Source organism: Pagrus pagrus (genome assembly GCF_965226575.1).
Source record: "Pagrus pagrus genome assembly, chromosome: 9".
NCBI classification, from domain to species: Eukaryota; Metazoa; Chordata; class Actinopteri; order Spariformes; family Sparidae; genus Pagrus; species Pagrus pagrus.
The window spans coordinates 33577133-33604141 of NC_140193.1; the positions used below are offsets into that span (position 1 = coordinate 33577133).

A 27009-nucleotide genomic window follows, 5' to 3' on the forward strand; every position below is an offset into this window, starting at 1 on the left:
TGCGCATGTGTGAGTCTAAGTGTGTATGTGCTGAAGATGACATATATGATTGTTTACTTGCACTTGCACTCTTCTTGTTTTCTATTCGATTTCTAATTGATTTTTATATAACTATGTTACCTGTTGTGAAGCACATTGAGTCTGCCTTGTGCATGAAATGCGCTTTATAAATAAAGCTGAATTGAATTGAATCTTAAGGGGCCCCATTCATAGTTGTAATACACCACTGCTTCTCTCCCGGAGACAGTCATATCTTTCCTTTCAGAGTCATGCGAGATTAAGTTGAAGTCTTCCTTGTGACAATTATGTTATAATTGAATGTCTTTGGATTTGTAAATGAGACTAAAAACTGCTATCATTTTGTTCTCTCCTATCTTATTAACACACACACACCTGCCAAGAGTGAACTTTCTTTCCCCCTCACCTTCGCCTGATAAGGAAACACATGCAGGCCAGAGTGAATTTACTCCCACTCATAATTTATGATGTTGACTCCCTTATCTTTAAATTCCTGTCATAAAAGGTCCCTACACTCTTCTAGATTTCAACAAAGTTAAAATGATTGTTAACCCAGAACCTAATCTTCTGGATTTTAACATATTATTAACCAGGGAGAAAAGTTCATTTTACTCGCATTTCTCTGCGATGAAAATTGACTGAGATAAATTTAATGTGTGAAAATGTCCTGTGTTCCGTGTAACCACAGTGTCCTCTAGTGGTGAGCCCTGGTATGATCTGGACAAGTTTCAAAAGACTTTTCCTAAACTCATTTGTGTACGTCACCAGTCAATGTTTAAAATATTCACTGTTTGATAAGTATTAGGCTAGAATTAAAAGAAATATGGATAAGTGATTAGATCTACGATATAATCAAGTGTGTTGAGATGTTTTGACGAAGTTTTAATTTTCTTTTGAATGTTAATGATTTAGTGATGCCATGTGATTTGTGTTAATAAGAAATCCACATATTAAGCCATGGTGACATTCTGGGAAAGGTGAAACAGGAGTTTGGAACATTAAAAATATTAGTTTAGTTAGTTTCTGTGAGTTTTAGACTTATAATCCTGTCTAAAGGACGGCGGGGAGCAGAACAAGCTACTGCTAGCGTGAGTTGTTCAAAAACCTTTTTAGTAAACTCTGTAACAATGTTCTCAATGCTCATGTTCATGTGTAGAGACCCTGGTGATACTACGAGCAAAGTTTCATGTTGTGTTGATTCTTCTTAGTGTTTTAAAAATAGCGATTTTGATGCTACCGTAAAGTTGCCCCTAGCACACCACTGAAAATGATTTGACCCAAAAACGAAAATTCGGTAAATCTTAAAAGTGGCTTTTTCGTCGTAATTATGCTTTTACACAAAGGTTTGACTCGGGTTCCTTCACAAAAAAAACCTAGGTTGCATTTTGGCGAGAGTTGCACTTAAAGACAACACTGAGGGGACACGCTGCCTCAAATTCGTAAACAACGATGTCATCGTCCATGTTGGGAATGGATGTTAGGGCAGGTGTGGTTATCAGGAATTAATAATTATTGAAAATAATTATTAAAATTAATAAAATAAAAATTTATAAAATTAATCTTCAAATCGTTAAAAACGGGGCACCACCCTGAAATCAGGGACCAATAACCAGACCAAAATTAGTCTCAAAGAAGGGTTCACTTTAACTGTGAATATTTGTAAAATATTTACAATTAAAGGAACATTGAAGGAAATGAATCCGAGCACTGACCATCACAACCAATAAATGCTACAAAACATATGCACAAAATAATCACAGAAAACTGCTATGTACAATATAATAGACTTTATTATTGTCAGCAAATTGATTAAATCAATAATACTTTCAATAAAACACAGATCAATTACTCAACCAAGGCAGCTAAACTATGAAACTAAACTAAGACAAACTCAAGCACAAATAACAAACAAGCATGGGTGTGTGTGTGTGTGTGTGTGTCTGTGTGTGTGTGTCAGAGACAAAGAAAGAGGAGCCAAGATGGCGGTTGTAGTCAAAGAAACAAGATGGTGGAGAGCCAAAATGGTGGTCACGCTCCCTTGGAGGGTGACGTCACATAGGCTGTGTCCAAATTCAGGGGCTGCAGCCTTCAATGACCTAGCCTTTGCAGTCCACGAGGGCCGGGTCCTTCGGACAGGTCTTTGAAAGCCTCATCCACCGTTGTTAAATGGGACGGTCTAGCCTTCGGAGCATTTCCTGGTTGCCTCACCAGATGTACCCGCCCCTTACCCTTACGCCACGATTGTGAATGAAGAGATGCATTAAAGTCTGTTTTGGTTCAAATCTATCAAACGTGTACATTTATTTGTGTGTGTACAAAAATTAACGACAAAATGTGTCAAATCTAAATTGAATTATCAACATTACAAAATAAACATTAACCCATTGGTGAATAACAACTATATTTACCATAACATTACCAGCGTCACGTATTTTAACTGAAAGTTAACATCTGGAAGTTTTATAGTCCCTTGAAGTTTAACATATCTGGCGTTGGATATTCAAATGACTAAAAACCGAGTATAAACCCATTACTTAAATTTTTCATGTCATGTCTGCGCCACTTGATGTCGTCATTTTCTCTTGCTTCCTCTTCTGTTTCGGGACTGAGCAGCGGCACGCAAAGGATCTTGGGATATGGGATGCCGCGAAGGATAGTAGCGGTGCGTCCTCTGAAAAGAGGGAAGTGCAGGCTGCATTTGTGGGCTGCGTTTGAAGGAGCCTCTGAATTTGGACAGCCTTTGCGCAGCGTTGTGACGTAATTGGCCTTCAAATGCGCACTTCGTGGGCGGCAGCCCCTGAATTTGGACACAGCCATAAGCCGTTTCTCAATACCCAGTACGCCAAGTTCGAACTTGTGAACTCCCAGGGGACGGGAGGACGGGAGAACGGGAGGACGGTCCGCTCCGCTCCTCGGCCACGGCTATCACGAAATGCATTCTGGGATACGTAACTTCCCAAAGTCCACACAAGTCTCCACTGATGCATCCTCGATGAAACGGGTGGGGCAAGAACACATCCGGGGTATTCGACCGTACTTGGCCAGATGCGAACTTTGAATTGGAACAGTACTTGGTCCGGCGCTGATGACGTTTCTCAAGTCCACAAGAACAGAAGTACAGAGAAGAACGCATATTGAGAAACGGCTATAGTGTTCCGTTGAAAGGACTACAAAAATGGCAGAACAGGAAATGGGGAACTCACGTTCGTTCGACTACAAAAATGGCCGACGCGTGACTTTGAGAAGTCACGCGTGGATACGAATTCAAAAGGACAATAGATTTTGCTGAATCATATGTCTGGAATTCCAAAAATGGTGCACGTGAATATGTCACCTAAAGCTAGTCAAATGAACGAACGCGCGAGATTTGAACAACGGCAATGGTTACACCACCGTTGGACTCGTGTACACTTTGATTGCACAGGAGATGAATTTGTAGGGAAAGTGACCTACGGTCCCACAAAAGGTGGACGTGCTACCACGAGGCTTCTGTCTCTTAAGTCATAAAAGGGAGATATCACGAGACACACATATCTTATGTTATAGCGAGGTCATCAACCATAAGTCTCCAACAGGTCGCTCATAAGATTATGTGTGTGTGCCGTAACCCCTAATATGTGTGTACATGTGGGTTAGTTGAAGAGAGAGAGAGAGAGAGAGCAAGACAAAGACAAAGGGCCAACGCCCTTAGCGGCGGCTAGGCTAACACTCGTAACTCGTATTGAGCGAAAAGTGAAAGCAAACATGTTTTACAACGTGAAACAAACGGCAATAAAAAGAGGGACACGGCGGTCCACAAACTCACAGACAACAATGTAGCTCACAAGCATACAATACACACTAACTTCTATTATCTGCCCAGACACTAATTAAGCCTCACTTGTAGTCGTGTCTTCCTTAATCCAGCTCACTTCCTCGGCGTGGATCAAAGGCGGGTTGCAGTTTCTGCGTTGGCTGTTGAGACAGCATTGTCCACCGGCAATAAGAAAACAGGCAAAAGCGGGCATTTTCTGAGGAAAAATTAAAGAATCCTCCTTCTGCAGGCAGGTAAAGAGAGGCTGGTTGCACAGCATCTTTTCTGGATCCGGAGTGTGTTCGGTGAACACGGCGCAGTTTTGGCTCGTCCGGCGAGATGAAAGACTGCGGCCTAGGCAGGAAAAATAAGTCCAGACATCTGTAGGCCCCCTTCTGAGTAATAGCTGCGTAGGGGAAGCTGATGCTTCCCGCAACTCGTAACTCTGGGACTCCTAATACTATAAGACTTGAAAAACACTCTAAAAACTGAGTAGAAAATAGTCTGCCGCTGTATTTATCTCCTCCGGTGTCGGCGGATGTGACGCGTTCAGGTGCGCACGCAGACAATGGGAGATGGGAGTTTCCAACCTGGGGGCTGTGACAAGCAGGCGCCACCTACAGGACCTAAGAGATGTTGCACTTTCCTTTGTTTATAGTGCAAGGAAGGTGTGTTTAAGCATTGAGCTACACACGGGCTGATCCAATGTCAGAACCATGTGGCCGGTCCCAACATCCATCACAATGTTTCACTGTAGACATTGTCATATGCCAATTCGGTAGACATCACCCAATCCCACATGCTTTTGGGGGACTTCAAATGTGCTTTTGCTAAATTTAGCCGGGCTTGGATGTTTTTCTTTGTAAGAAAAGGCTTCTGTCTTGCCACCCTACCCCATAGCCCAGACATATGAAGAATATGGGAGATTGTTGTCACATGTACTACACAGCCAGCACTTGTCAGAAATTCCTGCAGCTCTTTTAATGTTGCTGTAGGCCTCTTGGCAGCCTCCCTGACCAGTTTTCTTCTTGTCGGGCGGCTGTAGCTCAGGAGATAGAGCAGGTCGATTAGTAATCGGAAGGTCACTGGTTCGAATCCCGGCTCCCCCTAGTTACATGTTGAAGTATCCCTGAGCAAGATACTGAACCCCAAATTGCTCCTGATGAGCAGCTGGCGCCTTGCATGGCAGCCTCCGGCATCAGTGTGTGAATGGGTGAATGTGGCATGTGTTGTAAAGCGCTTTGAGCTGTCCAAGAGGACTGGAAAAGCGCTATATAAATGCAGACCATTTGTCTTTTCATCAATTTTGGGGGGATGTCCAGTTCTTGGTAATGTCACTGTGCCACTGCGCCATATTTTCTCCACTTAATGATGACTGTCTTCACTGTGTTCCATGGTATATCTAATGCCATGGAAATTCTTTTGTACCCTCCCCCTGACTGATACCTTTTGACAATGAGATCCCTCTGATGCTTTGGAAGCTCTCTGTGGACCATGGCTTTTGCTGTAAGAAAATGTCAGGAAAAGCCTACTAGAGCAGCTGAACTTTATTTGGGGTTAATCAGAGGCACTTTAAATGATGGCAGGTGTGTACTGACTCCTATTTAAAATGAGTTTGAATGTGATTGGTTAATTCTGAACACAGCCACATCCCCAGTTTTAAGAGGGTGTGCACACTCATGCAACCACATTATTTAATTTTTTATTTTCCCGCCTAAAATATTTCAGTTTGTTTTTCAATTGAATTGTACAGGTTATGGGTCACATTAAAGGTGGAACAAGTTCTGAAATGATTACCTTGGTCTCATTTTTTACATCACAAAAACATGGCATTTTAACAGGGGTGTGTAGACTTTTTATATCTACTACGTATCTGCAGCAGCAGGAGGAAGGAGGCTCTATTGTGTTATTTACTGCCTCAGACTGACTGGACTCTCCCAATACAAACCAAAGCTATGAATACAAAATTATCATGTCTGCCCTTCTCCAACCCCTACTCTCATTTCCTGTGCTGGCTATGAGGTGGTCATTGTCGGCGTGCATCAGGAGTGGCGGCGTATCCCTGCTGAGGCACGATAAGCCAATTTCCACACTTCAGCTCACTGCAGCGACCGTGGAAGACCAGCCCGTCTTTAAAACAGAAAAACGATCACTCAGCCTTTCCTCTACAGTCCGCACAGAGAACATGCTCTCATCCAGTCATCCATCCCATTCCTTTTATTCAGCAGTTCACTTGCTGTGGGGGTGGATGTCCCCCAGGAAAGGCTGTTGCTGTCTCCGGCATCTTTCTGCTCAGCAATCTACTCCATTGCCTTCACCTGCTCACCTTCCTGGAATCCTAGTGAGATCATTTAACCCTGGCTCTCGTCTCTACCAGCTCACCTGCCTGCCCTCGTCTTTGTCATTCCATTCATTGTGGTAATAAACCTTTTTTCTTCAACACAGAACCTTGTGTCTCTACATTTGGGTCCAACCAAAACATAACAGTTGCCAAAAGATTTTAATTACAGATTCAAAGGGGGAAAAAAACAGAGCACCTTTGATAAGCTGATGGGGAATTGCAAATATTCACCTTTGTCAAAGAAAATGGATTGAAGGTTTATTAATTAAGAGTCTTCAATGTAGACGTTGGTTATGAAATGTATATTTTGTTTTATGCTCTCTCTAATGTCAGTCTAGCTTGCAACAGACCTCAGACCTGAAAATGATCTACAAACAACAACTTGTTTTGTACAACATGCACTACATATTAGAGCAAATACTGAGGATAATGCACTGAGCTACAGGTGTACTGTGGTTAGTGATGCTGCTAAACAAATTTTGTTGGGGACCACTGAAATGACCACGTGTGTGTCGCATGGACGCTAAAGAAATTATAATTTCTAATAATTTCTAAAAATTATAATAATAATAATATTATATATATATATATATATATATACAGTACATATATATTATTATTATTATTATTATATTTTTTTAAGTTTGTAACATCTCAAATGTGGCTTTGACTTACAACAGTCAGCCCACTTTGTAGAAGTGAAATACTGAGGCATATCGTATATCACATTCAGCCTTAAAATACAGAGATATGAAGAACTCTCTGCCATTTCATGTATTATGGTCCTTTTCATTATGACAATTATAAAACAATGGAACTTTAGTGCCCGAGTTGCATTGTTTTTAACACCTTTGGTAACCTTGATTGTCTTTTCCTCTTTCATAGGACGATGGCATCTTCCGTTCGCAAGTGCTCGTTTTTTGTTGACCTCATTATTACTTCATATTATTTGTAAAAAAAAAAAAAAAATCATTTTGTTTAAACTCTTGCATCCTGTTTCTCCTCCTTTTACTCCTGGTATTCATTTTACTATGTTACTCCCCTCAACCCCTGACTTTACGGGGACGTAACATAGCCTATAAAGCGCTGTTAACGTAAGCGGCAGGTAACGAAGCAGTGTTCTTTTTAATTTGATGAATAGCGTGAAGCTGTGAAGTATTTGCCAGCATCCATGCTCTGCAGTCTCCATCAGATAAATGTCAAATGTCATTGTGATAATACTGCATTTGCCACAGTGGAGAAATCACCACAGCTGAACGCCATGTGGGACATTTCCAGGCATAACATAAAGCACCACTGATGTCAACTGACGTATGAGGATCTTGAAGGGTTGTCCCATTTCATAGGGAAGATTTCAAAAATGCAGAAGGGCATTGTATGCCTGAACACTGTGTAACACCCTACACAGAACAGAAGCCCCATCCATACTGCCTCTTTTAAGGTAGGAATACTGCGCCAATATTCCGCCTCGCCGTCTGTATGAAAGTTACAGTGAAGGAATGGGGGGAGCAAAGTCACAAGACCAAACAACAGCAACATGGTAGCAGGCAGCGTCTTTGGCAACTTATATGAGGAAAAAACGAAACAAATTTGTGGAAAAGTGGCTGTCATCCTGTCTGTCCTACCGACTCTTCGTCACAATCACATCACATAATCATTTCCAGTCAACTGTTGACTGACAATGATTAGGTGACGCGATTGAGCAAACATTTTTAACTCACAATGTCTTCGTTGCCTTCCACTATTGTGTTGTTGTAGTTACTGTCTTTTGCAACTTATATAGAAAAAAATCACCAAATTTAATGAGGAAAAGTCACCATGAACTTCTGTCACTCAACAGAACTCGCAATAGATACACACCGGTATTTACATCCTGCTGTGAGTTTCAAAGTTTCAAATCACTAGTGCAGGCAGGTCCCTCTTGTGTTTGTGTGTCGCTCGGTCGCTCACAGCAGGATGTATACCCGTGTGTATCTATCGCGAGTTTCGTTGATCTTGTCTGGCGCGGCTTCCATAGTACAATCGGCTGTGAGGGAGACTCGCGTGCACACGGGAGCGTTCCTCCAGGCAAATATAGCATAGTGACTGTTTAGGCTAGAAAAATGTACTAATGACGTTGTTTTGAGTAAACTCTGGATGTTGCCACTTCAGGACACTTGGATTGCAGCGGATGAGCAGTATGGAGGAATATTACAAAGTTTTTGTGTAGTTTTATGGACCTTTTCATCTCGGGCACATTGACGCTCATTATATGGATTTTTGCTGCAGGAGGGTACCCCTCACGGGTTCCAGCTGCACTTTGAGTAATAAGAAACTACACCGGACTTCTCATCAACATGAGGGTGAGTCGATAATGACTGAATTTCGGTCTAGAGTGAACTATTCCTTTAATAATCTGAATTGGCAAAGTAACTAGTAGCTAAAATCATCAAATACATTTTGTGGAGTAAAAAGTATATTTGCCTCCATAATGTAGGGGAGTAGAAGTATAAGGTATCAGAAAAGCAAATACTCAACTTAAGTACCAGACAAGTACCTCAAAACTGAACCTGTACAGTAGCCTACTAGGATATGTACCTTATTATTTCACCACTGGGATTAACCTTAGATGCAGTTTCAATATGTCTAATGTCTCTAACAACAATATCCCGCAAAACTGCACCTCACTAACATTACAAGAAAGAGTCTGACAGCTTCAGTACACACTTAAGTAACGTTACAGTTAAATTGTTGAGACTGAGAATATGACCGGCCCAGTTAAGTACAAGAAATAACGTTATAGCTTATGATTCTTTTGCTAGTCAACAGGCTAAATGATGGACTAGCACATCCACTTGTTGACGTTTGTTAATGCAAGGCAAGGCAAGGCAAGTTTATTTGTATAGCACAATTCAGACACAGGGCAACTCAAAGTGCTTTACAGGCGCATACAATTACAGTAAAACATTTAAGATACATTAAAACAAAACATTAAAACAAGTTGAGAAATAGACATTTAAACAAAACATTAAAACAAGTTAAGAAATAGACATTAAAACAAAACATTAAAACAAGTTAAGAAATAGGAAAGTAGGCTAAAATAGAGAAAAAATAAAAGTCACAGTGCAGTTCAAAGACTTAAAATTGCTTCAGTGAAAGGCTGTGGCAAACAGAAAGGTCTTCAGCCTTGATTTAAAAGAGGTGAGAGTCGGAGCAGACCTGCAGTTTTCTGGGAGTTTGTTCCAGATGTGTGGCGCATAGTAACTGAACGCTGCTTCTCCATGTCTAGTTTTGACTCTAGGGACTGAAAGCAGACCTGAGCCTGATGACCTCAGAGGTCTGGATGGTTCATAACGTGGTAGCAGATCAGAAATGTATTTTGGCCCGAAACCATTCAGTGCTTTATAAACCAACAACAGGATTTTGAAATCTATTCTTTGACTGACAGGAAGCCAGTGTAAAGATCTGAGAACTGGAGTGATGTGATCTACTTTTTTGGTTCTTGTTAGGACTCGAGCAGCAGCGTTCTGAATCAGCTGCAGATGTCTGATGGATTTTTTAGAGAGTCCTGTAAAGACACCGTTACAGTAGTCGAGTCTGCTGAAGATAAATGCATGGATAAGTTTTTCTAAATCCTGCTGAGACATAAGTCCTTTTATCCTGGATATATTTTTAAGATGATAGTAGGCCGACTTTGTAATTGACTTAATGTGGTTGCTGAAGTTCAGGTCTGAGTCCATTATTACACCGAGGTTTCTGGCTTGGTTTGCAGTTTTCAACATTATAGATTGAAGCTGAGCAGAGACTGTGAGTCGTTCTTCCTTGGCTCCAAAAACAATTATTTCAGTCTTATCTTTGTTTAACTGAAGAAAACTCTGACACATCCAATCATTGATTTGTTCAATGCATCTACTTAGCGTTTGTATGGGATTGTAGTCCCCTGGTGAGATGGTTATGTAAATTTGTGTGTCATCTGCATAACTATGGTAACATATTTTGTTGTTTTCCATTATCTGAGCTAGAGGAAGCATGTAAATGTTGAATAGTAGAGGCCCCAGAATGGAGCCCTGGGGTACTCCGCTTATCATTTTCATCCTTTCAGATGTGTAATTACCAATAGACACAAAGTAGTCTCTATCATTTAGATAGGATTTAAACCAGTTTAGTGCTGTACCAGAGAGTCCCACCCAATTTTCCAGTCGGTCCAGTAGTATGTTGTGGTCGACTGTGTCAAACGCAGCACTGAGATCCAGTAATACTAAGACTGAAATTTTGCCATTGTCTGTGTTTAAATGAATGTCATTGAGGACCTTGACTAGAGCAGTCTCAGTGCTATGATGTGGTCGAAATCCTGATTGGAAGACATCAAAACAGCCATTTACTATTAAGTAATTGTTCAGCTGTTGAAAAACAGCTTTTTCAATGATTTTACTTAAAATTGGGAGGTTCGATATGGGCCTGTAATTATTCATTACTGATGTGTCTAGATTGTTCTTCTTCAGGAGTGGTTTAATAACTGCAGTTTTCATGGCTTGGGGGAAGACGCCTGAAAGTAGAGACATGTTGACAATCTGTAGCAGATCTGGGGGGTATTCCAGAAAGGAGGTTCAACAAACTCTGAGTCTATCCATGAACTCCGAGGTGACTTACCCTGTGAAGTGAAACTCTGAGTTTTCAGTTCCAGAACAGCTGATCTGAGTCAGGTAAGTCGACTCTAAGTATGTTAACTCTGAGTTGAGCTCGTGCCTGACGACTAGTAAAAAGCCATCATCAATGGAGCTCCGATACTGTGATTCACCATGGCAACAGGGGAGAAAACAGGAAGCAGACATTTTCTGGGAAAAAAAAAAAAAAAAGCAACACGGCTGCGGCCGTAAAATCACTGACAGAGTTTTAGATGCGGTCGTCTTTTCATTTGGAATTTAACATCAGTTTCTTTCATATTAGCCTTTGGGGAAGTGGTTGAATGTTGTTCAGTGTTTTATTTTAGGCTATTTTATTTCATTTAAATCGGCTGAAAATGAAATAGCCTACCTATAAAAACAGTCTCACGGTGGCTCCTCCTCCTTCTTGCTGCTGAAGGTGATTGATTAACCTGCGAAGTGATTAAAAAAACAAAAAAACAAAAAAAAAAAACGCAGAGGATGGTTCAGATCTGAGAGCACGTCAGCGATGACGTGTAGCCTGATATTCGCTGTGCGGCCGGAGAATATAAATGACGGACTGATGAGGAGCGGTCTACTGTTCGGTCCAGTCCTCGTCAGGGAGTGAGAGCTCATCTAAATTAATCTAAATTCTCCTCCTGGTGTAAAACTGTGTGAATTATTTCTGCTTCAACATGATCGGACTGAAGGAAAGGACAGCCGCTGTCAGACAGCTCCGTCAGACTCAGGGTTTCTTCAGGTGAACCTGCCAGTGAGCAGGTTATGTTCACAGAGTCAGTTACCGCGGTAACAGACCCAGAGTTTAAGTTATCTCTCTTTCTGGAACTGAAAACTCAGAGTTTCTCTCATCTCAGGGTTAACAAACTCAGAGTTTTCACAAAACCCGCTTTCTGGAATACCCCCCTGGAGTCATGCAGTCTGAAACTTTTTTGAAGAACCCTGCTGGTAAAATATCAAGGCAGCATGAGGAAGATTTCAAATGTTGTATTATCTCTTGCAGGTTTTTGTCATTGATTTGGTCAAATTGTGTCATGGTGTTAGAGTTGGTTTTCGGTGGACACATGGATAACACACCTCCTGTACTAGGTACGGTGGCACAGACCGCTTGTCTAATTTTCTGAATTTTGTCAGTGAAGAAGGATGCAAATTCATTACAGGCCCTGGTAGATAGATGTTCAGAGGCTACTGGCACAGGAGGGTTTGTTAGCCTGTCGACAGTAGCAAACAGGGCACGTGCATTATTATTGTTTTTGGTGATAATGTCTGAAAAGAAGGACTGCCTTGACTTTTTCAGTTCTAAATTAAAAATGTAAAGTCTCTCTTTATAAATGTCAAAATGAACTTGGAGCTTAGTTTTGCGCCACCTGCGCTCTGCCTTTCGGCATTCCTTTTTTTCCATTTTGACAAGCGTGGCATTTCTCCAAGGAGATTTTTTCTTACCAGAGACCACCTTCACTTTAGTGGGTGCAATGGCATCAATAACATTTGTAACTTTAGAACTGAATGCAGTCAAATTAGCTCTAAGAGAGTCAACATTTGCTTATGTTATTATCGGCTAACGTTACATATAAAATGAAATAACATCAGCCAGGCCGATAATCGGTCGAACGCTAGAAAAGATTACAGAAAAATAACTTTTTTGTGGCTGAGGTTTTAAAAGTGATCAGTGTACAAGGTCAAACACACAGCGATCACCCTGCAGCAATAAAAGCATCATAATGACCAAATGACTAGCTTCATATTGGCCCTCAGTGCAGGCGAGTCTCTGCTGTGAGTTTTAAGGACGACTGCTCCTAAGCAGGAAGTGGGTGAGGAGGAAATGCCTTTGTAATGAGAGGCAGCCAGATCTCTGCTGACTCTCCCTGCCTGCCACATTTCCTTCAGAGCACCGCCTTCAATGCATTGTTCACATCTGCTCGCTCACAGTCCAAAAAGATGCTAAAGACTCTACGGTGAAAGGAGTTGCATGAACATTGCACATTTACATTTGATCTTCCACACAGGAAGATCAAATATAAAGAATAAAATGAACGATGCCTGCTAATCATCATTTCACTCAGTTAGGTATCCTTTCCCATGTTGGACAACACTGATAATTAGTAAAAGACTGGGTGTTCCTCAAAAATGATCCAAACCACTGTGAAAACAATACATTTATACTGACACTGCAGGATTTTTACCTAAATACAGCACAAGTGTAAGTGCAAGTGTAAGTGCAGTTAGGGCGTACTCACACTAGGTAATCCGTACCGTGCCCAACCATGTTTGGCCCCCAAAGTCCAGTCTGATTGACCAGTGTAAGCGCTCTGTACTGTGCTCAAGCACTGTACACTTTCTTGGCCCTGGCACGATTGGAAGAGGTGTGCTTCAGCACGGTACAGTTGCTAAAGCACAAGCACGGGTGTGCAACGTGGACATGAATTATAATCATGCGTATTACGGTGCCTTGCATAATCAAGAAATCCAGGAAAGTGAGAGGGCAGTCTATAAGCCACAAAATGACACAAAATAAGCCATAAAAAAGTCAGTAAAGTTACAGTCATGCTCTCTGGTTGTTTTCCACTGTGCTGTGACCGCGCTACCACTTGATGACATATGTACCAGAGGTAAGGAGCATTGTGAGTGCAGGCCAGCAGGGAACTGGGGAGGAGCAACTGGGCTAAGTGTGAGTGCACCCTTAATGCCTTAAGCTGCTCCCTAGAGCAGCCATTACCAAACTTGACACAGCCCTATTTATACTAGAAAAAATCTTCTGGAACCCACCCAAACTTTAAATCACAACTCTGATCAACACACAGTGCAAACTACTATATTCATCAACATACACACAACAATTTGTGAACTTGCATGTCTTTCAACACACGCAAGCACATGGAGTTACAACTGATGTGATATAAGATATGTTCCTATGTTGTCGAATTTTGTTCCTCAGTCAAATAATGTTGCCCTCCTGTTGGAATTGTGTGGTGTCATACTGGCAATGTTGATGAGCCACACTGTTCACCAAATTTTTTTTGACAACAAAATTGAAGCTGTTGCTAATATGGAGTAATGGTGTATGACTACAGTAGAATCTGGGAGTCACATGTCATCCTCCAAGCCTGGCTTATAAAAGCAGTGTGGCTCCTTTAAGAAACATTCGAGGTGGCGTATGTGAGTGGTCGAGCAAGAGAAGGAGAAATAGCAACGGTGACTGTGTTCAGAGCAGACGTTGGAACAGAGAAGTTGTTTAGTAGCAGTAAAGTACAGTACACGTTACATTTTGACCACGAATAAACTCTGCAGCTCCTCAATACACAGGAAGAACTTCTGTTTGAGTGACAGCTATTGCTATCACTGCTCATATTGGTGATGCTTGTCCATGCTAATATTGATGCCTTCACTAATCCATGCTTGCATGTTAATCTTGCAAGAACTGCAGTCTGGTTGCCATGGTAATAACTACGTATAACCATTAACCACGCCCCTATTCTCTGTTTAAGAAAGAACACTGACCGTGAGACAGAAAGAGAAACTGACAGCAATTCCCCACATTTAGAAACTGAGTTGTGTGATTTTGTTGCCAGCAAGCGAGGATTTAGCAGCTGACAGGTCACAGACTTTAAATTAGTTGGTAAATTTATCAGAAAATGAGAGGAACCCAGATGCTGTGTTCTCTAGCAGCAGCTGAGTGAGAGATGTAAGAACACAGTCTCATACTGTGTCATCACTGCTGAAGGCCTCAGTGTTTGGAAACAAAGCTCCACTATCTCCTGTGCGGAGCCACACTGCTGAGTTCACGAGAGCTTGCTGCTGAAGTTCTGCTGTTGAAATACTTCATAAGAAGTCATTAGCACAAAAGCTGCTTCGACTTGTGCTTCATTTGTACAATACGAACAATGGGTGCCAGGAGAACCAATATTACAACAAAGCAAGGACCCTTGTTGGGGTGGCTGTGGCTAAGGAGGTCGAGGTCGCTTGCTCTGCTCGCCATCATCCTGCCAGTCGAGATGCGTCGATCCCCTAGTGCGGTGTAACATGGAGCTTTCTCCTCCATGTTACGCTGCACCCGGGGATCAACGCATCTCGACTGGCAGGACGGCTACTGCTACTGCTAACGTGAGTTGTTCAAAAACCTTCTTTTTAGTAAACTCTGTGTACACAAACAATGTTTATGTGTAGAGACCCTGGTGATACTACGAGCAAAGTTTCACGTTGTGTCGAGTCTTCTTAGTGTTTTAAAAATAGCGATTTTGATGCTACCATAAAGCTGCCCCTAACATGCAATTGAAATTGGTTTTGACCCGAAAACGAAACTACGGTAAATCTTAAAAGTGGCTTTTTCGTCATAATTATGCCTTTACACAAAGGTTTGACTCGGGTACATTCACAAAAAAAGCCTTGGTTGCATTTTGGCGAGAGTTACACTTTAAGGCTGCAGAGCAAATTCGTAGTTGCGGCATTTAGCCTGTGTCCCCCTTTAGCATTTAGCCATGGTAAATAACATACCCCATGACTACTCTACCTCTGATCTAGAGCTTAGATCAGGCCCAAAAAAATCAAGCCCGACCCTACCCGAGCCCGTGCACATTGTGTCCGAGCCCGGCCCGGCCCGACACGTTAACTGTAATTATGAGCCTGAGCCCGATTTAAACCAGACAATTTTGTAATACGTGGTGTAACAGTCAGAGTTATTCAATGTTGCGCCACTAGGTGGCACCTCCTTTTGTTTAGTGGGTAATGTAACCTGCATGATGAAGAAGAGCAGGTGCTTCCGCTCCCTGTGAGAAAGGATACTGCCGACAGAGCGAAGACTCCCCATTTTATTTTGTCTTTATTTAGTAAAGTGTTGGTGCAAGAACCTCGGCCTGTGTTCGTTTGCATGTATGCCTGTAACATCTAGTGCTGTAGAGACCTGGCATGGTGTGGTCAGTATTATGAATAAAAGTGCCGTGCGGAAACCCCCACATGTTGCCTGCCGTCTCTTGAGTAACCGGAGCTACCCGCACTAAAGTGGACCATCACCTTCCCCTTCACCAGCCCACGTCACAGTGGGCTGATATAACTGACGCTCTCAACTACAACTCTGAGTTGTTTGAACTACAGAAATCTGTTTAGAATTATATTAATGAATAATACAACAAGGACGAAGCATGTACACTGCGTTGTTTGTTTATTCAGAACGGAATGGATCGCAAATGAATAAAGTAATGATTAAAAAAAACACAAATGCTTGATCAAGGGCCCGGCCCGCCACTATCCTCGGGCCGGGCCGGGCCCTTGATCAAGCATTTTCTCGGACAGAGAATCTAAACTCTACTCTGATCTGCCTAACCTACACTGCCAGAGTAGGCCAGGCATGCTGAGTCTACAGTGATTGTCAACATCCACAAATAAAAAAAACAAAAAAAACAACAACTGATGCACAAGGCCAAATTGAGTGAATACATGAAACATTTTGTTACACTCCATTGTGGTTTCAGTCATACAGGCTGCTAGTCTGATTACCAGCTTATGTAATAGGCCACCTGTCGTGGAAAAGGCTCTTCAGGTGGGCCAATGGATCTTTGGGTCTTTCACAGCACTTAAATTATTAATGGCTGTAATTGGTCAAAAGGTTGAAAATAACACTCTGTATTGACCAAGTACAGCAAACCAAGGCTGGTTCATGAACACAGACACTGAAACAATGATCAAAAGAGCTTCTCCCTATATTCTGTGCAGTTCTTTATCTTTATTTTGGGATTTGCCACCCTTAGCTCCGATTAATCACTTGGCAATTTGTCAACCACTATGTCATGGCTTGGCAGCTGTCCAACTAATTTTCTTGTGGTATAATGGTGTCTACACACTAGGCATAGGCAATATAGCTGAGAGGTCTGTCACAACAGTGAATTTTCATATAAGCCGATATCGATTATTATTGATAATTTTAATGGCCTGTCCTATTTTTATCATTCTAAAAGACCAGGCAGAACAAGGTAGAGTTTGACCTCTTTATTCTGAATTTTACCACTTTATCAAGGCACACAGGTAATAATTATGTTAACATAACAATGAAAAATACAAAAATAAATCCCAAACAAATAAAAAGACTGACGAGCTGACCTGGACTTTTTTCATTCTCAATTACCTCAGCAAAATTGTTCTCACTCTGGTGCTAATTGGTTGTGCTTGTGTTTTCCTTGTGGTTGGTTTGTATAGCGCTGAGCCAGCGGTGGTGCTGGTGCAGCAGATTGTGAGCCGTTGTTGTCCTAGTGCTGCAATTGGTTTGTTTTCTTATTCTGCAATCAGTTATGTATTCTGTATGATTGTTTCAGCGCTGCAACAGCTGCACCCATCATTCATTCCTTTACTATATAAACATACCAAGGTGGAATGCCTGCAGGGATAAAGTGAGGAGGAATGTGAGGAATGCAGAGCTCCAAATGAAATAATGCATCATTCAAGTGAAGGAGGAGGAAAACAAGACAACTTCTCATTCTTGTGATGACAAAGAGGAGGTTAGAGATCATGTTAAACTGTCATTCTGGGCTTTTATTGGAAATCATTGGGCTGCTTTTTGTTGTTGCAAGTCTTGTCACGAACTCAACAACAATGACACAACACTCAAACCCTTTCCCCTACTCTATCCCCCATCCTAAATACACACACACACACACACACACACACACACACACACACACACACACAAACTGGAACAGACTTCCCTCCCTTTGCTGTCTTCAACAATACAGTCTACAGTCAGCCGTCATGCTAGCTGTCACACCAACCATGACACAGATGGATGACTTTGCTTATCACTAATGTGCCAGAAGTGTGAAGTTTTGCTCCAATTTCTTCAGAGATTCATACAAAGCTAGGGCTCAGTGACAGCTGTTTGAATTGGTCGACCACTCAAAGGTTTGGAGACAGGATTGAAAGCTAGCTACACAGCTAAATACAAGGTTACACAGTTAATGTATTTGTCATTTTACAAACAACTATTTTGTGGAGTGAACTGAGTGTGAAGGATGAATTGAGGAGTCTCAGCCTGAGGAATGAAGCTGCTCTGTAGTCTGGTGGTATGGCTGTGGATACTTCTGTATCTTTTTCCAGATGGCAGCAGAGTGAACAGACTGTGGCTGGGTGGGTGTTGTCTTTCAGAATCTTTCAGACTCTGTGCAGATATCTCACTTATATAAACTCAAATTGTGTAGACAGAGATAGTCACAGCTGTATAGGTTTGTTTTTGGTTTGTTTTTCCGATCACTTTTGGGTCGTTTTTGCCTTTTTTTGATAGAGGACATACAAGAAAGGGGGAAAGACCAGAGAGAGGGTGACATGCTGTTAAGTACTCCCTTGAAACCACAAGCACAGTTTGTGTCACTGAAAATGACATTATTGGACTGAACACTTTACTCCCATTGTTGCCAACTCTTCTCCAAGGAAAGTATCTAGCATAACCTCAAAAAGTTGCTAAAAGTTGCTGGATGATGTCATTCACTCGTTTGCATGATTAGCTCACTGATATAGATGCACTGAATTATTATCGTAATATCGGGATTGGCTGATAAGATTAACTTACATCAGCTTTTTGACAAATAAGACAATATTCACCAATTGATGTTAATCTGTTGTGTCTCATTCATTTTGTGCTGGGTAGACGTGCTGTCCAGCACCACCTCCCCACAGACTGCAGCCATATATTTGCATTACTTTCTCCATGACTCTGGCAATGTGCCATGTGCAGATGCTGAGTAATGGGCTGTGCACACTTGTGGTTCGTTTTCAAACAAAAGAAAAAGACCCCCGCACACTGTCCACTTCACTTGCAATTAAGTTTAATGACAACAACGTTTCGGTTCTTAGACCTTCATCAGGTTAGCTGTAATCAGTGCAGAATGTTTTTGTTGGGCTAGGTACAGAAAAACTGCTGAGTTGAGGTGGGAATGAAAGGCTTTGGAAGAAGTTATTTTTCATGGTAAAGGTTATATTAAAGATTATTTCATAAGTCTGTATGATTGAAATTCTGTTCATTCACAGATAGTGTAATGAAGTGCTGAATGGTTTTAAAAGTTATTCAAGGACCATTTCTTTTTTTCTTCAACACAAAAGGGAGAATAAAAAACAACAAAAACAAAAATGGAAAACTATTGGTATCAGTAATTGGCCAAATTGGTATTTTAAACCTCGGTATCGGGCCAGAATTCTGTATCAGTGCATCACTTCTAACTACTACCATATTGGTGTATGTCCACCATAAAGGAAGTCATTTTGAAACACTGTCTCCATTACATAGTTTGCCCACCAGAGGGAACGCACAATGCCGCACAATGTCCCAAACTACACAGATCTTGCTCACAATTCTTACCAAAGTCCAGTGTATTTTGGATTTTTTAATGGTATTTTGGATTTTTTTCTTTCTTTTTCTTTTTCCTTCCTAACAACATTAATAAACCACACTGTTCGCTGAATATTTTTTGACAAATGAAAGTGCGTAGTGTGTGTGTGGTTGAGTGAGAGAGAGAGAGAGGGAGAGAGAGACTGACTGCACTTTGAGCACACAGGCGTTAGCAATCAGAGTGTAGCAGTGAAGTGGCAGTACATATTCAGTACAGATTACGTTTGGACCATGAATAACCTCTGCAGCTCCTCAATACCCAACAGGAACTTACATCAAAGTGACTGCAACAATATCCCTGCCAATATCCATGCAATCGCTGTCCATGCTACTGTTGTTGAGCTTGCTAGAATGGCTGTGATGGTAATGGGTAACATCCGACTACTAACCACACCCCCATTCTCTATTAGAGAAAGAAGTTTAACCCTTACCAAAAGATTCCACTGGATGCATGTGCGTTGCGTTCTGGCTCCAGTACAGTTTTGCTCCGTCATCTGGCAACCCCCACTGGCTGCCTTTTGAGTTCAGTAAGGCGCAGCACCACCGGACAACTGGAGTTGCGAGACCGAGGAGTTCCTGTGATACATAATCACGCGCAACCGCAGTTATACGTATGTGTTATAAACACAACAGCAAGAAGTGTTCCCAACTGAAGGATTAGAAGAAGTGCTTGGATTTGTCTCCGGAAGGCTCCGGAGCAGATACGCAACGCAGCGGAGCATGGGGAAGGAAACACATAGACTAGAGTGAAACCTATCAGCTCCGCTGCCGTGGCTGAGCCGTGACGGAGCGGAGCCGGACCGGACACGTATCTGGTGGAATCGAGGGGTCAGACTGGTTATTTGTTCATCTTACAAAATCGGACAGAATAGCTGAACCTCTCAAATTCTGACATCTGTATTGGCCCCAAGCAGTAAAGTATAAATAAAATATCTACAAAATTGGAATGCTTAGTTCCCATTAATAAAACTGTCTGACATGAATTGAGTACTTGGAGGGATCCTGTCATGAACTGAATTTTTACAAGCTGGTGGAGCTTAATGAAAAGTCAGCAGATCACCAAAGTTAGCACAATTCATCTTCCTTTGTGAACCACCAACGTTAATAAAGCCAACATTAATGGAAATTCTTTTGATTGTTACAATACTTAAAGGAATAGTTCACTCTAAAACAAAATTCAGTCATTACCGACTCACCCACATGCTGATGAGAAGTCCGGTGTAGTTTCTTATTCCTCAAAGTGCAGCTGGAGACCCACAGGGCTACCCTCAACAATAACCAACAATAATCCATATAATGAGCATCAATTGGGCCCGAGAGGAAAAGGTCCATAAAACTACACAAAAACTTTGTAATATTCCTCCATACTGCTTGTCCGCTGCAATCCAAGTGTCCTGTAGCGGCGACATCCAGAGTTTACTCGAAACGACGTCATTTAGTACATTTTTCTAGCCTAAACAGTCTCTATGCTACATCTGCCTGGAGGCACGCTCCGCGTTCACGGGAGTCTCCCTCACAGCATTTGCACTACGGAAGCCGCGCCGGACAAGATGAACGAGACTCGCGATAGATACACACAGGTATATGCTGATGTGAGTGTCAAAGCTTCAAATCATGAGTGCAGGCAGATCCTTCTTGTGTTTGTGTGTCGCTCGGTCGCTCAAAGCAGGAAGTAAATACCGGTGTGTATCTGTCGTGAGTCTCGTTCATCTTGTCCGGCATAGCTTCTGTAGTGCAAACGCTGTGAGGGAGACTCCCATGAACGCGGGACGCGGGACCTCACAGCATAGTGACAGCAAAAATATACTAAATGATGTCGTTTCGAGTAAACTCTGGATGTCGCCACTTCAGGACACTTGGATTGCAGCGGACGAGCAGTATGGAGGAATATTACACAGTTTTTGTGTAGTTTTACGGACCTTTTCTTCTCAGGCACCATTTACGCTCATTATATGGATTATTGTTGCCGGAGGGTACCCCCGTGGGTCTCCAGCTGCACTTTGAGGAATAAGAAACTACACTGGACTTATCATCAGCATGTGGGTGAGTCAATAATGACTGAATTTTGTTTTAGAGTGAACTATTCCTTTAAGTTTGCAAAAAGAGTTGTTCTTCACACAAGTTTTCTGCAGTTTTGACCCATTAAGATTACTTTACTTTCTCCATACAACTTGTTGCGTGCATTTTGTGCCAGAAACCTCAAACATACTGTGGACCAAACATCTGCACTGACTGACTGACTGGGTGACTGACTGACCTACTGACTAACTGGACACGGCTAGCATGCTAATGATGTTGCTGGGAAATTAAAATTTGCATCCTGTCATGGAGCTATTGGTTCAAAGTAGGGATGGAACGCAAATGGATAAAAGGTGTGTTTCTTTTCATGTTAATGAGTAGAAGCAACTCATAGGCTACAGCAAACATTCACTCTGGGCTGATGCAGAGCATAGGGGTGGTGGGGTGGGGGGGTGAAGGGGTTGGGTGAGAGACCGATCTCCATGATGACTCACGCGTGATATAATAGTTGGCCTCAGTCCCTGACAACTAATGCTGACATGGGTTGCCCTGGGCTGTAGCTGGTACAAAGTGGCATACCAGCCACCTGTCTGATGCCAGCTACAGACATGCCTCCCCTGTTTCATCATCAGCTGGAGCTGAGCTTCAGTGACACCAGAAGATGCATGTTCACTTAGGGGTGGGCGATATGGCAAAAATATCATATCACGATTTTTTAAAAATAAAATCACGATTTTGATTTTATCACGATCTTAAATCAAAAAAAGAAAAACAGACAATTTAGGCCAATGAACCTTTCTGAACAGATTTTAATTTAAATAGTTGCAGTTTTGCCAACATGTGCAAACAACGTAAACATACTAAAAGGTAAACAACAGCACTCTGATAAAGTGCACTCTTTCAACATAAAAGGTAGCTTTCAATAAACATGAAAGTAAAATATCAATGAAGACATTACTGTTTGTTTTATTCAACAGTCATTTTAACAGGATTTAAGTATATCAAAACACTAAATAGCTTATTGAAAAGGGTCAAATAAGTCCGTCAGTGGTCGGACTATCCGACGGGGGGTTGGGGGGGTCGCGGTAATTTGAACACTGTACAATTACCGCGATATAGCGCATTTACCACTACCTATCCATGCGCCCGTGTGTGTGTGTGTGTGTGTGTGTGTGCCCGCCCGCACCCGAGAGAGGCGGCAGGTGGAGGGGCTAACTGGCAGAGATGAGAGATGGTGAAACGCTGTTTTTTTTGTTTTGTTTTTTAAAAAAGCGGCCAACTCCTCCGTTTGGCTTTCTGCCATGGCTCTCCATGCGGCTACCGCTACACACATAAACAAGGAGGCGGGTAAGAAAGCGCATCACTGCCCGTAATTCGCTATGATTGGTCGGTCAGGTTGACGACGTAATACGTTTGGTGCGTCGGTGCATCAGCATAGAACTGCAATTTATAGAATGTGCCCTAGACGATCCTACGATCTCTGCACTTTGGCAGATCGTCTACACATTCTAATCCTTAACGATCTAATATCTCACACCTCTATGTTCACTCCTTAACTGGAATCACATTAATTCATTTAAACAATGAAGTCTGTTCAAGTCTTCCTTTAATCAATCTAGTCTATCACTACGCCTATTTAATCTTTGATGCCATTAATTATTTCAAGCTATGTTACTTAATTTATACACTGTATGTAAGACAAGAATGTCACGCTACATATTTACTACTCCTACTACTACATATATATATATATATATATATATATATATATATCATAAACATGAAAAGGATTGGTTTTATTTGAAATAGACAGGCAGTCAGTACAAACCTAAATTAAAGTTCATCACATTTTTTTTCTCTTTCCTCAACATTCTTCCTCTCATAACAGCACATTGCAGTACATTGGCTTCTTGTGTGTGATCATGTAAACTGACTGAGTCATGTGCACTGTCTGTGTACATATTTCACTGACTGTGGAGCAGTCAGACACTATTATGGTCTGCATGTACAGTATTATTCATAGGGCCGGGCGATATTTATTCGAAATAATATCACAATATTTACAGGCTATATCGGGACACACAATATATATCTTGATATTTTGAAAATCCCCCAAAACCACATAAATGCTAGAACTGGGGGACAAAATCGAGTATCACAATATTTTTGACCAAATACCTCAATATCAATATTGAGACGACATTCAGAATCAGAATTCCTACATTGCAGGGATGACTACTGGTACTTTGACAAAATATTACCCCCATGTGATTTTGTATAATAATCATCAGTAATGTGAATATAATGACTAAGTAGAAAAAGGCAGGTATTAGAACAGGTATCTATCATGGCAAAATAGCAGGTTGACCTGTACCACCTGCACCTAACCAGGCTGACTGAGAAGGTAGGCAAGGTCTGGATAGATACATGTAATCCACTTTCAATATAGTTCCAGCCACTCTCTTCTGGTCAGACGTGTAGATACCCCAAAATCATAATCAAGGTAAGTAAGACAGGTAAGTAAAGCAAATAACATCACTTTACTGTAATGCAGCATTTAAAACCAGAAGACAACAATTATGTCACAGAGACTGTTGTGCCCACAGAGACCCATCTCTACAACATCTTGTATAAAGCTGTTGCACTCAACGGGCGGACCGTGTATTACAACTATCAAAATTGTTACCAAACTAGTATTTCTGTTAATTGAATGATCAATTTACTAATTTTCTGGTAATTTACAAATTTACTTTTTAAATGTATGAAACAACAGACACCCATGCACTGCTGTCAAAGATATTCATTAGCAAATGCAATCATAATTATACTTAACAGATGAGAGGAGAAGGAATGACAATGAGAGGAGTTGAACAAAGATTAGCTAAACCTCAGCCACAATATCTACACCGTCTTCATAGAACAATGGATACATCTATGTTTATATGACTATGGTTATGGTTGTGCCTTATAAATCTCTGCCATCATTACATACATTAAACAAGAAAGGGTCAAAAAGAAAAAAAAAAGCTATGTAGTACACTGAACTTTTAGATACAAACAAATGACTTAATGAATGAATGAATTAATACTGCTGCCTCCATGGCTGTGGCCTCGCCTGTGGAAACAGACAGGATCCAGTGAGCCTCTGTCAGGATGATGACATGACAGTGTGGACAATCACTGAGTCTGTTATTTAATGTCATGGCAACTAGTGTCAACCGAACCCACCTCAGCTCGGCGATACCAGCAGGCTCCTGATCAGTGCAGTGACAGCAGACGGACCATCGGGTTATAAAACGGTAATAATTAAATATCTGCCATTTGTTAGAGCTTTAGTTTTCTTTGAGACTGGTTTTAAACTTCAAACGCCTGCATCACAAATGTGCCTCCATTACCGAACAGCGGAAACAACTGGAGTGTTACAGTAGCTACGACCCAGTCAACGTTACCGCCACAGAAGAGCTGTTCTGGGTCTGAAACGGTCCGGCCAAAAGCGAGACAAGACAAAAAGAAAATATATCTTACCCATTAAAGTCTCAATATATTGGAAACCAGTATTATAATCGTAGATTAACCGTCGTTTTCTCAGCTGCAGCCCCGAAACATGGAGCACTTTGTCGAGATTTCGAACGATGAAAAGTTGCTGCTAATTCTTCGCTTCATGGTGAAACCCGCCGCTCCAGGTGGACCGACTGAAACATGTTCTTACACCGACAACACACACAGCAAGATGAAGACGACTAAAAAATGCAGCTTACCAGAGAGAGAAGCAGTGTTTTTGTCCCATGAAGAAAGCGATGATAGCCGTCCGTCGGCTCCTTGTGGTAGTGTTGCTGGTTGTGTGTGTGTGTGTGTGTGTGTGTGTGTGCGTGCGTGCGCGGATCCACCGTGTTCTCCTGGAGAAAAGAAGCCGAGCTCCGGCTGATGTCACTGGGACAGGGAGGGGCCTCACCGGGACACATTTCCATAAAGGACATGATGTCACTGCACTGAGAGTCCACATCCATTTGGCACCAAACTTTAATCTAGTCCAAAAAACAAAACTGGAACCAATAAACAGTGAAGGTGCCAGTAACGCACACAGTGATACTGCACTGAAGTACAGGCCTACAGTTCTGAGCTATTTACTTTATACTTCTACTCTACAACATTTCAGAGGTACGTTGTGGAAAGTTACTCCGTGCAAATAACAGAATTGTTATTCATTACTAAATTACAGTTTCAAATGAAAAAGTTGGTTTCGGTAAAAAGCCTATAGAGAAAAGCCCTGTAAAATGTGTGGACAGAAATGCCACTGTTCCCCGAGTTGGTTTGTTTGTGTGTTGGTTGGGTGGTTGGTTGGTTAGTTGGTTGGTTATCAGCAGGATTACGCAAACACTTCTGAATGGATTTCAAACAAAGTTGGATGGAGGATGGGTCTCGGCCCAGAGTCAATTCCGTTTGGTGTGGAATTGATCCAGGAATTTTTTTTCTCACTTTCTTTAACATAGCTATATAGGGTGTTTTTTTCAAATTTTTGTTAATGTCTCAGGGAATCATGCATGGATCTTGATGAAAAAAAATCACAGCCCACTGCATTTTTCAACCATGCAACCTGACTGGCTGGACCACCTGAGGGAGGAAGAAAGTCACAATAAAAGCCATGCTAATCCAGCTTGGTTTAAGGCTGCTCCTGGCTAATGTCTGGTTGCAGGAAAGGGAAATGGACAAAATGGGACTCAGGCTGGCAAAACAACATGAAAACAGAGACTGTTCTTGGACATCTTGGATGAAACTGTTGCAATCAATGGGTGTACCATGTTCAGTTTATATTTTAAAAGTCTGTTTTATAATGAATATCTTCGTGTGGATGTAGCGTAAGGTACAGTGAAGCAAAACCTTGACTCTGCTTTGTTCTGGTGAACTGGCAAAACTACACAGCTAATGGCAGCATTTAGCTACGGTTAGAGCTGGTAAGCACATGCACTCTGTTAAACTTACATACCCACATTAACATGTAAATATTCAGCATGTTTGTTTCAGGGTAAGCTGGTCCATAGAGGCAGAGGAGGTTTCTCTTCCTCTATTTTTTAGAGGCAAGAGGTAGATCAAAATATAAAAAAGAGTAATTGGTTTAAATAAAACAATAAAACATTAGCATTCCGTTTGTGTGTGCTTTACATTGCTTGTTTGATGTGATATCACATTTATAATGACTTTTCAGATATAAGCAATCATATGCACATAGTAAGTCACAATAGTAACAATTTTAATGATGCACCCAGAATTCCAGTTCACCCAAACTGGACCTTTGTCAAAACCTCTAAACGATCCAGAGCAGACAGAGAGGAAGAGATGGAAAACGTAACAACATCATCATTCCTTATGTCGCAGGAACATCTGAGAAAACTCAGGAGGAACTTCAATAAACATCATATCCTGGTTCACTTCAAACCTACCAACACACTGAGGCAGAAACTTGTCCATCCTAGGGACAAAACACTCAGGCATAAACAGAGTAATGTAGTTTATGCTGTTCAATGCAGCCAGGACTGCACACAACACAGGAGGGCCAACTCCTCAGGTCAAGACTCTGCTGTCCACTTACATGTGAAGGAGAAAAATCATTCCTTTGAGGACATCAATGTAAACATCTTGTCCAGAGAAGACAGACGGTTTGAAAGAGGAGTAAAAGAATCCATCTATGTCAAACTAGAACAGCTGTCTTTGAACAGAGGAGGTGGCCTAAGTCATTACTTATCACCCACCTACAATGCTGTACTGAGTTCTCTCCCCAGACAGCTTAACAACCATTCACACATGGGCTCACCTAGCCTTAGCAACCCACATGAAG

General features: G+C 41.6%; 2 protein-coding genes across 10 annotated transcripts in view; one reads left to right on the forward strand and one right to left on the reverse strand.

Moving 5' to 3' along the window:
- LOC311263097 (SH3 domain-binding protein 4) overlaps positions 1 to 25485 on the reverse strand; it is a 183812-nt gene extending 158327 nt beyond the window's left edge. For 2 of the 5 annotated variants that reach the window (XM_084362977.1, XM_084362981.1), the window contains exon 1: positions 24935 to 25485. The gene's annotated coding sequence lies outside the window, so the exon portion shown is untranslated. Of the gene's footprint in view, positions 1 to 19588; positions 19646 to 24404; positions 24681 to 24701 lie in introns of those variants that run through there. The other 3 variants (XM_084362978.1, XM_084362979.1, XM_084362980.1) reach the window with 3 other exon arrangements.
- Positions 24395 to 27009, forward strand: part of LOC311263099 (uncharacterized protein) — a 33198-nt gene continuing 30583 nt past the window's right edge. For 4 of the 5 annotated variants that reach the window (XM_084362987.1, XM_084362983.1, XM_084362986.1 and 1 more), the window contains exon 1: positions 24405 to 24475. The gene's annotated coding sequence lies outside the window, so the exon portion shown is untranslated. Of the gene's footprint in view, positions 24476 to 27009 lie in introns of all 5 variants that reach the window. The other variant, XM_084362984.1, reaches the window with a different exon arrangement.